Source organism: Aristolochia californica, unplaced genomic scaffold (assembly GCF_029961685.1).
Source record: "Aristolochia californica isolate CCGP_79_NKW_82.1479 unplaced genomic scaffold, dmAriCali1.0.hap1 SCAF_8, whole genome shotgun sequence".
Lineage (NCBI taxonomy): Eukaryota > Viridiplantae > Streptophyta > Magnoliopsida > Piperales > Aristolochiaceae > Aristolochia > Aristolochia californica.
In genome coordinates, this window is record NW_027182279.1 from 32,667,473 (window position 1) to 32,678,043 (window position 10,571).

The 10,571-nt window shown below is 42.4% G+C and overlaps 2 pseudogenes; one reads left to right on the forward strand and one right to left on the reverse strand.

The window, feature by feature from the left end:
- The first annotated feature begins 1,075 nt into the window (after positions 1–1,075).
- LOC137938421 (pyrophosphate-energized vacuolar membrane proton pump 1-like) lies at positions 1,076–4,967 on the forward strand (annotated as a pseudogene).
- On the reverse strand, positions 2,427–3,274 carry LOC137939333 (enolase-like; annotated as a pseudogene).
- Positions 4,968–10,571: the final 5,604 nt, after the last annotated feature.

The window sequence follows — 10,571 nt, forward strand, 5'->3', positions numbered from 1 at the left end:
GCCATTCTAGGTGCTGCCAGCGGAATTGGACAGCCCCTTCCCCTTCTGATCAAATTGTCACTTTGGTTTCATCTCTCCATCTTTATGCTATTGCACATGTTAAAGGTGTTGTTGTTGATCTCAGCCACTGCAATACACTGTCAGAAGTCCTTGATTTTACTGGTCTTGCTGAATTAGCAAATTTTATGGACTCAATAGCACACCGAGTCACTCAGAGGAGGAGACAATAACTCACCAAGTCACCTACTTTTACTTTTATTACTTATGTTGCTTTTAATTTTGAATTTGATTGATTATGTAATAAGACTTGAAGGTAGGGGTATAGTTGGGATTTATAAATCTAACCCTAACCTATCTTGGCGTGAATGACCCAATTTAAAGGGTAAGGAGTGAAAAATAAAGTAAGATTGGAATTAGCATAAACTAGGGTAATTTAGGTTCTTGCTTGGCTCCCTATTCTAGGGTTCTTGGCGTGAACTCTCTTGGTGGTTTGTTGCATCCATTGAAGAGTCCTTGAGGAGATCGCGGGAGGAAGAGGAAGAGGAATCACCCTTCTCTTCCAAGCTGCAAGAGCAATCTACCTCTGCCACGAACCAGCAGCAAGAGGAGGAGGTTTGTGTGAGCCTTATAATCAAAGGAGGAGGCTTTTGAGTAGTTGGTGGGAGGAGATCTTCAAGGGGTATTTCTGATTACCTTTTCCGTGTTTGGAAAGGTCTTCTCTGGTCTCTTTTACGTATAAGACAATAGATGCATGGTTTTAGGGATTTATACCTATTGACGTGAGTTATAAAATAGAGGTTTCATATCTGAGTGGTTAAACATTCCTTTAACTTGCTGGTTGCATCTATAATTGAGAAAAGCAAACTCCATTTCAATCCTAACGTAAAAGGAGAAGTAGAAGAGAGTTCTTTTCACAAAAACGTGTTTAGAAACCCTCAAATAGTGTTGGATCCTTATTCAACTCGTCGAGTTACTAGAGCCATGGCTAGGTACCATAACAGAAAACTCATTGAATGGACTGGAAGCAGTGGTCATCCCGTATGTGGGGAATGCCCAGAGGCATTCAGCAAGGGAGATGGGATTGGAGGGATGGTTTTCTGACATGAGATTAAGATTTTGCTCAGATTTTGCGGATGCAACAACTGCTTCTAATGCAGCCAAGTACCAGAAACTTTCTGAACAGCTTCAGCCTCAAATGGAACGAGATTTTAATATTGGATCCCCCGCCAGCGCCAATATTATCCCACATGTTGTCTCATGGTTTATGTGAGTGTTATGGACTCTATAGCATCACGAGTTACCAACAGGCGTAGGAATTAATCAATGTGTTTTTCAATTTCCATGTAATTATTTTTGGTTTGGGTTTGTCTTTGGTTTGGTTTTGTCTTTGGTTTGGGTTGGTTTAGCATTTATTGGTTTGAACCCTTGACCCAAGGGGTCTTTAGTGTTTTGGACGTCCTCAACCCTATTTAAGGGGACGACTAAGGTAATGAATGATAGGAATTGAGTCTACTTTAGCTAGAGTAAATTAGATAAACAGGTCAAGAGCTCCTTCAAGCTCTCTTCCGTTTATCCCCAAATTCCTTTCCGAAATTCTCCTTTCCGAATTCAATCTCCATCATTCCCTCATTCCATCTCAACGTCAAGCAAGGAAATGGAAGGAAGAGAAGAGAGGAGGGTGACAAGATCCATGGCTCGTGAGGATCCTAACAGTGAGTGGTTGTTCAGGGTGACTAGTTTGATGATATAGAAGGGGATGAGGATGTAGATGATGCAGATGTTGGTGCTAATCTTGTTGGAAAAGTTGAGAGAAACATTCCTGAGGTTGACCCAAGAAATCCTATTGTGATTTCTGACATTGTTGGTGACAATGTGTTATGCCCCGGATCTAACACGCGATGAAGACGATGAATAGGGAGGATTGTTGTGATGTTTTGAGCCTTCAAAGGGAGCTCAACCCTGGACCTCAACGGGAGAATCTGACCTAGACCTCAGAGGGGAGAATCTGACCTGATTACAACTAATTAATTCAATGCTTACTTTCTTCATTCATCTCACGTCCCTATATAGGGAGTTAGGGAAAATATGCCTAAGGCCATAAGTTCAACAAATTACAAATAAACCCCTGATGCATAGAAATTGCAAATAAACCCCTAATGAATAGAAATTACAAATAAACCCCTAATGAATAGAAATTACAAATAAACCCCTAATGAGTCCATAACCTTACTCCCCTCCTGGAGAATGAGCTTGCCTCCAAGCTCGAATGTAGGATGGTTTACCGTGCCAAAGGTTGGGTCTATGTAAAGTGGCAACCACAGTATCAACGTCAGCACGCTGGACTACAAATTTTTTTTTTTTTTTTTTTTTGGGTAACCTCATCACTGCAATTCTCGCTTATGTCAGTACCATGCAATGCAGAGGTTTCAAAACCAGGTTTGGTGGTAAAAAGAGTCTACTACCTCTGCAATTTCATTATTCAGGCCAGCACTGGATCTAATAACAGGCCACAGAACCTGGGGAGGGTGCTGGTCATCTTTGGCAAAGCACTTAGACCGGCATGGGGATCCTATCTGGATCTGACCTGTTGACAAACCCATGGCCATATCAGCAATAAAGGGATCCTCAGTTCCATCACTCCAGCGACTGTCATCACACCCCAGCCAGTACGTTTGGACATCTGAACAGCCTCAATGCTCTCTGTCACTGAGCCAATATGGTTGACCTTCAACAGAAGAACATTGCACGCCTTGTCCTGGATTGCTTTCTCCACACGCTTTGAGTTAGTAAGAAGAAAATGATGTCCAACACTCTGAACTTGCTCCCTAATCTCCTTTGTTAGCTTGTTGTAATGTTCCCAATCAGCCTTAGCAATTCGATCCGCAACAGACACAAGTGGGTAGTAGGCCACAAAGGACTTGTAGACAGTCTTTAAGCTGTCTCTTGAAATTTTTTGGGAGCTATCATGGTTTGCCTCTTTGAAATTCAAATCATATGACTTATCCTCATGGTCAGAGAACTCAGATGCAGTGACATCCATGCCAATCACCACCTGGCCAGGATATCCGGTTATGGCTCCATGAACAGCACTATGGGCAAGAAGAGTACAGTTGATGTTGTCTGATGCATTACCAGGAATTACACGGATCATGTAAGTTGGATTAATATACTGCAGGTTTATTGTTGTCTTCTGGCTTTTTGGGAAATGATCATTGACTTTTTGAGACTGCCAGAGGCCAACATCAGATGCATCTTTTGTACCCATATGACTCATGCTGTGAGCAACATACTCCTAACCAGCACTTTCGGTTAATTCAATGACAATATGCCCATTTTCTTTAATTCATTGCTCGTCAAATTCAAAAAGTCCACCTTCCCCTTCTAAGTAAAATGGAGACTCCGGAATTAAGCAACAATCCACATGTCGGCTTGCCAAAGTAGCATACATAGCTATAAACCCACTGTGACGACCCATAAGTTTCACAATTTTCCATTTCGTTGCAGGTAGTGCTGGATAAACTTCCATGGGAGTGACAGCAACACGCACCCGGCCCTGGGTGTTATGGGACGCCTTGGTCTTGGTGGTCCTGGGCTAATGTCTTCCGCTCCTAACAGGCCGGTCTTTTGGGTAGTATTGGCTAGGTGCTTAACATTTGGTATATGAGCCGACCTCGGTCGCGAGTTCGAATCCCCGAAGGAGCGCTTGTGCAAAGGAGCGACCATGCGGTAGGGGTCGACCTGGAGAACTGCGAAGGGGCACTAGGAGTGGGGCAGCCGCATGAGTAGGCTAGCTGCAGGTGAGCCACCGTGGGCATCAGCTCGCGAAGGGGGGGTGTGATGTCACAGTACACGCACCCGGTCCTGGGTGTTATGGGACGCCCTGGTCTTGGTGGTCCTACGCTAAGGGTTAAGTACCTATGTCTTCCGCTCCTAACAGGCCGGTCTTTTGGGTAGTATTGGCTAGGTGCTTAACACAATGTTGGAGATATTGCTGGAATGGGCTCTGATCTTTTTGGTTCGTATGCTGAAGCTTCCTACCCTGCCCTCATTGTGCAATCAATCTTTTTTTATTTTTTGGTATTAACCTTGAATTGACTGCAATACTATATCCTCTCCTCATTAGTTCTTTGGGTATTATCATCTATTTGATCAATACCCTCTTTGCTACTGATTTCCTTGAAATCAAAGCAGTTAAAGACATTGCAACTTCTTCGAAGAAGCAGCTCATCATTACCATTGCTCTCATGTCTATTGGAATTGCTATTATTAGCTGGATTGGCGTGCCATGGTCCTTTACAATCTATAATTTTGGAGCCCAAAAGGTTGTGAAGAACTGGGAGTTGTTCTTCTGTGTTGTTATTGGTCTTTGGGCTGGACTTGTCATTGGGCTTGTAACTGAATACTACACCAATAATGCTTACAGCCCTGTGCAAGATGTTGCTGATTCCTGCAGGACAAGAGCTGCCAAAAATATGATCTTTGGGCTGGCTTTGGGATATAAGTCTGTCATTATTCCCATTTTTGCAATTGCAATCAACATTTTTGTCAGTTTTAGTCTTGCTGCTATGTATGGTTTTGCAGTGGCTGCTCTTGGGACGCTGAGCACCATCGCCACTGGGTTGGCAATTGACGCATATGGACCCATGAGTGACAATGCCGGAGGTATTGTTGAGATGGCAGGCATGAGCCACAGGATACGTGCGAGAACCAACGCCCTTGTGGCTGTTGGAAACACTGCTGCTGCTATTGGAAAGGGCTTTGCGAGTGGTTCAGCCGCCCTGGTGTCTTTAGCTCTTTTTGGTGCTTTTGTGAGTCAGGCTGCAATTTCAATAGTGGATGTTTTGACACCTAAAGTCTTCATTAGGTTGATTGGGGGTGCAATGCTTCCATACTGGTTTTCAACCATGACCATGAAGGATGTAGTTAGTGCTACTGAATCTTCTCAATCCCAAGGGGACTGGTCATGATGCTGTGGCTGCCATGCAGGCAAAGTGTAGGCAGTGCCATCCTGGACTGAGGGCAGGCAGAGCTGCTTCTTGGAGTGATGTAGCGTGATTTGGCACACATTCCTACATTTGACTATAAAAAAATGGAATGCTCCAATTTTGGGTGTCCGGAGGGCAGACATACCTATCACGGATGCTAATTGGGAACAGATGGATAAGTCGGCATATAGGCCCTACTTCCGAGCTTGAGGACAAGCTCATTCTTCCAAGGGGGTGTAATGTTATGCACACAATAACATTATTATTTAAAAAAAATTCTTTAATTTACTTTATTTATTTCAGTTTTAGGCCACAGGGGTATTTTTGGAATATTTTATTTATAGGGGTTTTTGTAATATTTTATCTTAAACCCTAGTAGGTGAACCCTATTTAAGGGTAAGAGTAATGAGAAAATACAAGCATTGAATTTAGGTAATGTTAGGGTAAACAAGCTTAGGGCTCTCCTCAACGAGCTCTAGGGTTTTCAAACTTCCCTTTGGCTTGATCTTCGTCTTCCTCTTCATGTCTTCCTAAAATTCCACATGGTATCCCTACAATAACCCGTGGCAAATCCAAGACCATAACAACGAATCCTTGTGTCAGATTAGAGACCGTAATAAAAGTCTCTTTCTTAACCGCATAAAATACCTCTAAAGTTGAGGATTTCTGCTGCCGCTCGAATCTCTTTTTCAATCTGACCTTTTTGTTTCAAATATCAATTTCTCTTTGTAGATAACTCAGATAAAAAAAATGGTCAAATATTTAAAATAATAGACTTACAGATCTTTCTTTTGATATATATTTCTCAATAAAAAGTTTAGTTCTTGATAGCAAAAAATACCTCGGAATCTAAAGATTGCTACTACTACTTGAACCTTTTTGCAATCTAATATTTGCTCATTCAAATATCAATATCTCTCTGTAGATAACTCACATTGGAAAAAATCATTTTTCTTTGGAAAGTAGACTCAATTATATTTTCGTCAATATATAATTTTCAATATGAAAAACTATGTGTAGCATTAAAAAATGCAAAGTAAACTACGGGTGCAGGGAATGAAAAAAATAACTACGAACCTAGACTTAGGGTTTAGGGTTTAGAGAAAAGGATCTCATTATCTTTGTGGGTTGACCAAGTCAACTCACAGAACCTGCTCTGATACCATGTTGAATTTATGGAAAAGAGAAATACTTCATTGACTTATTATAATTAGAGTACACGAACCTCTATTTATAAGAGCGGAAGGTAGTAGAGTCCAATTATAATAAAACTGCATTTGTCCCAATTACACCCAAACTCTAACATTTAAAGATAAGTCCTAGCAAAATTAAATAACTTAATATAGATAAAAGACAAACATAACTCAAACCAAAACTCTTCTTGGACGCCACAATAAGATAAAGATGCTTTTGTGAGTCCTTCTTGATCTTCCAACTTATGTGATAAGGATGCCAGCTCGTGGTATTCATGGTGGGTTCTACTTCTTATGGTCTTGGGCCCTATCTTCCAACAAAGGCCCTACTCTTCTCTCTTCGAAGCAACAAAAGGCTCTCCTCATTTTTCTTTATTTCTCTTCTCCTCTCCTTGAAATGCTCTCTTATGTTTTTTTCTCTCTCTTTTCTCCTCGAAGCAAACGCAGCTCCTCTCCTCTCGGGGGATGCTCTTCAGTAGGTTTCTTATTTCTCTTCTTCAGAGGATGCTTCTACAAGGATATCGGTGTTTCGGCCTGACTTGAAGCTCATCGTCCCTATCTCCGATACAAAGTTTTGGCCTCACTTGAGGATCGTCGTCCCTGGCTCTGGTACGATGGTAGAATAAATTTCAGGCTCATCGCGACGCTGGCTCCTGAAAAACAACTCGAGACGGGAAGATTTCAGACTTCCTGATGTTGCCTCTCTCTGCCTCTTTTCTTCTTTTTACTCTTGATTCACAACTCTCTCCTTCTACAGTTGCAGTGAAAGAAGATGAGAGCTCTAAATGGAATTTTCTTCCCGAAGTCGCTAATCTAGCTCTGATACCAGATATTGAATATTTTGTATACAAAGCAAGAATTCATGAGTTGAAAAATCAGTTTATTCAAAAATCAAAATGGCTTACAAATAGCCTTATAGAGAAATTGAAATTCTTCTGTTTTACATTCCGTAAAAATGGTCTAAGGACTAAAATAGTCCCAAAGGAATAGTTCCTTCTAACAATTCTAACAACTTTAGCAAAATGCAGCAGCAACACTTTCTTTGTACAGTAGTAGTAGTAGTGTTTAAAAGAAACTTCCTCCTCTCCTATGGAATGTTTTGGCAGCAAGAAAAATGGAATCCAGCAGTCTGTCGTCCCATCTCTTCAGCCTTGGTTTTTTCCCCCAGATGTTGTAGGCTTGGATGAGGATACTTCAATTCCTAGATCGAACCATTTCAAGTTTTTTTTGGATATGGAATCTAATGCAACAATAGTCGAAACTACTTCTTGATTTAATCTCATCATGTTTTCCAATTGGCTTGAAATACTTTTCAATCTTGCAAAGTGAATGTCAAGAAGGATGCTTATAGAGTGTAGAATTTAGTATCCCATGAGAAGAACTTTAGATCAACAAGGAAGAAGAAGAAGAAGAAGAAGAAGAAGAAGAAGAAGAGAGAAAAGGAGAGGAGAAGAAGAAGATGTTATGGACTCCATAGCATCATGAGCTATCCATAGGCATAGGAATTAAAGTATGTCAATTTACTTTTAATGTAATTCCATTTGGTTTGGTTTGGTTTGGTTTAGATGTAATATGGCATGAACCAATTGACCCATGGGTCTAATTTGTATTTCCGTCCTCAACCCTATTTATGGGGACGTCAAGGTGAAGGAAAGTAAGTATTGAGAAATTAGAATTAAACAAGTCAGATTCTCCCTCAGAGGTCTAGGTCGGATTCTCCCTCTGAGTTCCAAGTCGATCTTCCTTCAAATCTCAATCATTTCATTCCTATTTCCATCATTCCATGTTCAAGAAAAAAGAAACCTCTTCCAGTGTCAAGATTCAATATGGAGGCAAGAGAGGAAAGAAGGGTGACTCGATCCATGGCTCGGGAAGAACCTAACATCTTGGTATCAGACAGGTCCACCCTTGGGGATTCCACTTCCCTTGAGGATTTGAGGCAATTAGTTGAAGATAATCGCCAGAGGTCAGACCTTCAAGCTCAATCTCTGGAAGAAGTGTGTCAGACTACATCTGACTTACGTGAGGCCATCAAATTGTTAGGTTCTTCCCTTGCCATGGATCGAGTCACCCTTCTTTCCTCTCTTCCCTCCATGGATGATCTTGACGTTGGAAGAGAATTCTTGTTTCTTGAACGAGTAATGGTGGAACTCAATTAGAACGAAGGAGCTTGGAGGAAGCTCAACCTTGGACCTCAAAGGGAGAAATCCGACCTAGACCTCAAAGGGAGAATCTGACCTGTAAAATATAATTTTCTCAATACTTGCCTCTCTTCTCCTTCACGCCCCCCTAAATAGGGTTGAGGACGAAAATACAAAAATGACCCATAGGTCAAGTGGTTCACACCACATTACACTGAACCAACCCAAAGGAAACCAAACCAAATAAAGTAAACCAAACCGAATTGAAATTACATGAAAAGTAAATTGACATAATTTAATTCCTATGCCTATGGATAACTCGTGATGCTATGGAGTCCATAACATCATCCCCCTGTTATGGACTCCATAGCATCAAGAGTGGCTAACCGGAGAAGAGAAGAGATGGAGTAAACTTGTATTTCAGTACCTTAGGGGTTTAATTGTAATTTGAAGTTCCATAAGGGTCTAATTGCAATTATAGAACCTTTGATGTTTTCCTTGACCTATTTAGGGCATCAAGTGATGGAATGAAAGCAAGCATTGATCATTAGTCTAAATGAGATCAGGTTCTCTCTCTAAAGAGACCTAAGGTTGGAGCTCCTTCAAAGGCTCACATCCCTTCATCATTGGGCGTTCCAAGAACCCCAAATCCTTCCCTTCTTCGTCATTCAATCTGGAAGCTAGAGGAGATCGCCGGGTGACTCGATCCATGGCTAGAGAGCCTAACATCATGGTATCAGACAGGACCACCCTTGGTGATTCCTCTTCCCCTGCAGAAATTCAAAATTTTGTGGAAGAGAACCATGCTGATCTACAATCTCAAATCAATGGCCTGGAGGGCAAATTCCAGATGTTGCTGTCACGCCTGGAGGAGGGCTTTACCCAGCTTTCAGTCCAGATGGCATCCTCCTCACGCCCAGCAGATCATCTCAACCCTCATCCAACGCCTCCACCTCCTCCCCTGCGCCAAACACCTCCACCTCGTGGGGGCCTCAATCCAGCACCCCCTACCATGCCAAGGTACACAAAGCTTGATTTTCCAATGTATGATGGGTCCTCCGACCCTTTAATGTGGTTGCACAGGTGTGATCATTTCTTTTCCAATCAATGAACTCTGCCCGAAGGCAAGGTTCAATTAGCTGCCTTCCACATGCTCGATGAAGCGCTTATGTGGTTTCATCAATTCAAAAACGAGTTTGTGGTATATGATTGGGAATTTTTCAAAGAAAATTGTATGCTACGGTTTGGTCCTCCGCTTCGCAGCAACCCAGTTGGGGATTTGGTCAATCTAAAAGAGCTTGGCACTATAGAACAATATCAGAAATTGTTCCAAGAAAAACTTGCTCGTGCAAGTCATTTGGTCCGACCTGAACTTTATGTCAATTTTTTCACAGCTGGCCTGGTAGAACCCCTTCACCTAGAAGTGGAATTGGAAGCCCCCACTTCCCTAGCCCACGCCATGAATTTGGCAAGAGCATTGGACACCAAACAGCGCCTCTTCCGAGAGTGATTAAACAAACGTCCCCCTTGGCCACCTCGCCCACAGCCCCATGGTCCTTATTCCACTAAACCCAGGCCTCATCCCAACCACCCCTCACCACCACCACCACCACCAGCCTTTACACCCCCACCGGGATTTATCAAACGTCTGACAAAAGCAGAAATTGATCAGAGAAGGGCTCAAGGCCTATGTTTCAATTGTGATGAAAAATTCGTCAAGGGCCATCAATGCAAAAGACTATTTTGGGTAGAAATAGAAGACCCCTCAGAGGATGACTTTCAGGAGGATATAGACCAAACCGAGGAGGAAACACCAGAAATCTCCCTCCATGCCATGACAGGCCTGCAGAGCACAAATACCATGCAGGTCCATGCCACTATGAATCATCATATTCTGCTAGCACTCGTGGACTCAGGCAGCACACATAATTTTATAAGCAGCCAGGCAGCACAACAGTTGGGGTTATCACTACAGCAGAAATCAGGAATATCAGTCTCAGTGGCTAACGGTGACAAGGTCACCACTGTGGGTTTCGGTTCAGCAGTGCCCTTTACTATTGAAGGTCACTACTTTGTAGCAGATTTTTTGGTCATACCGCAGGCTGGGTTTGACCTCGTATTGGGCATTAAATGGCTACAGTGATTGGGTCCGATCTTATGGGATTTCCAATCCCTTACCATGAGTTTTCAACAGGACACCCATCCGATCACCCTCCAGGGCAATAGCGCCCAGCGGCCATGCAGCCTCCAAA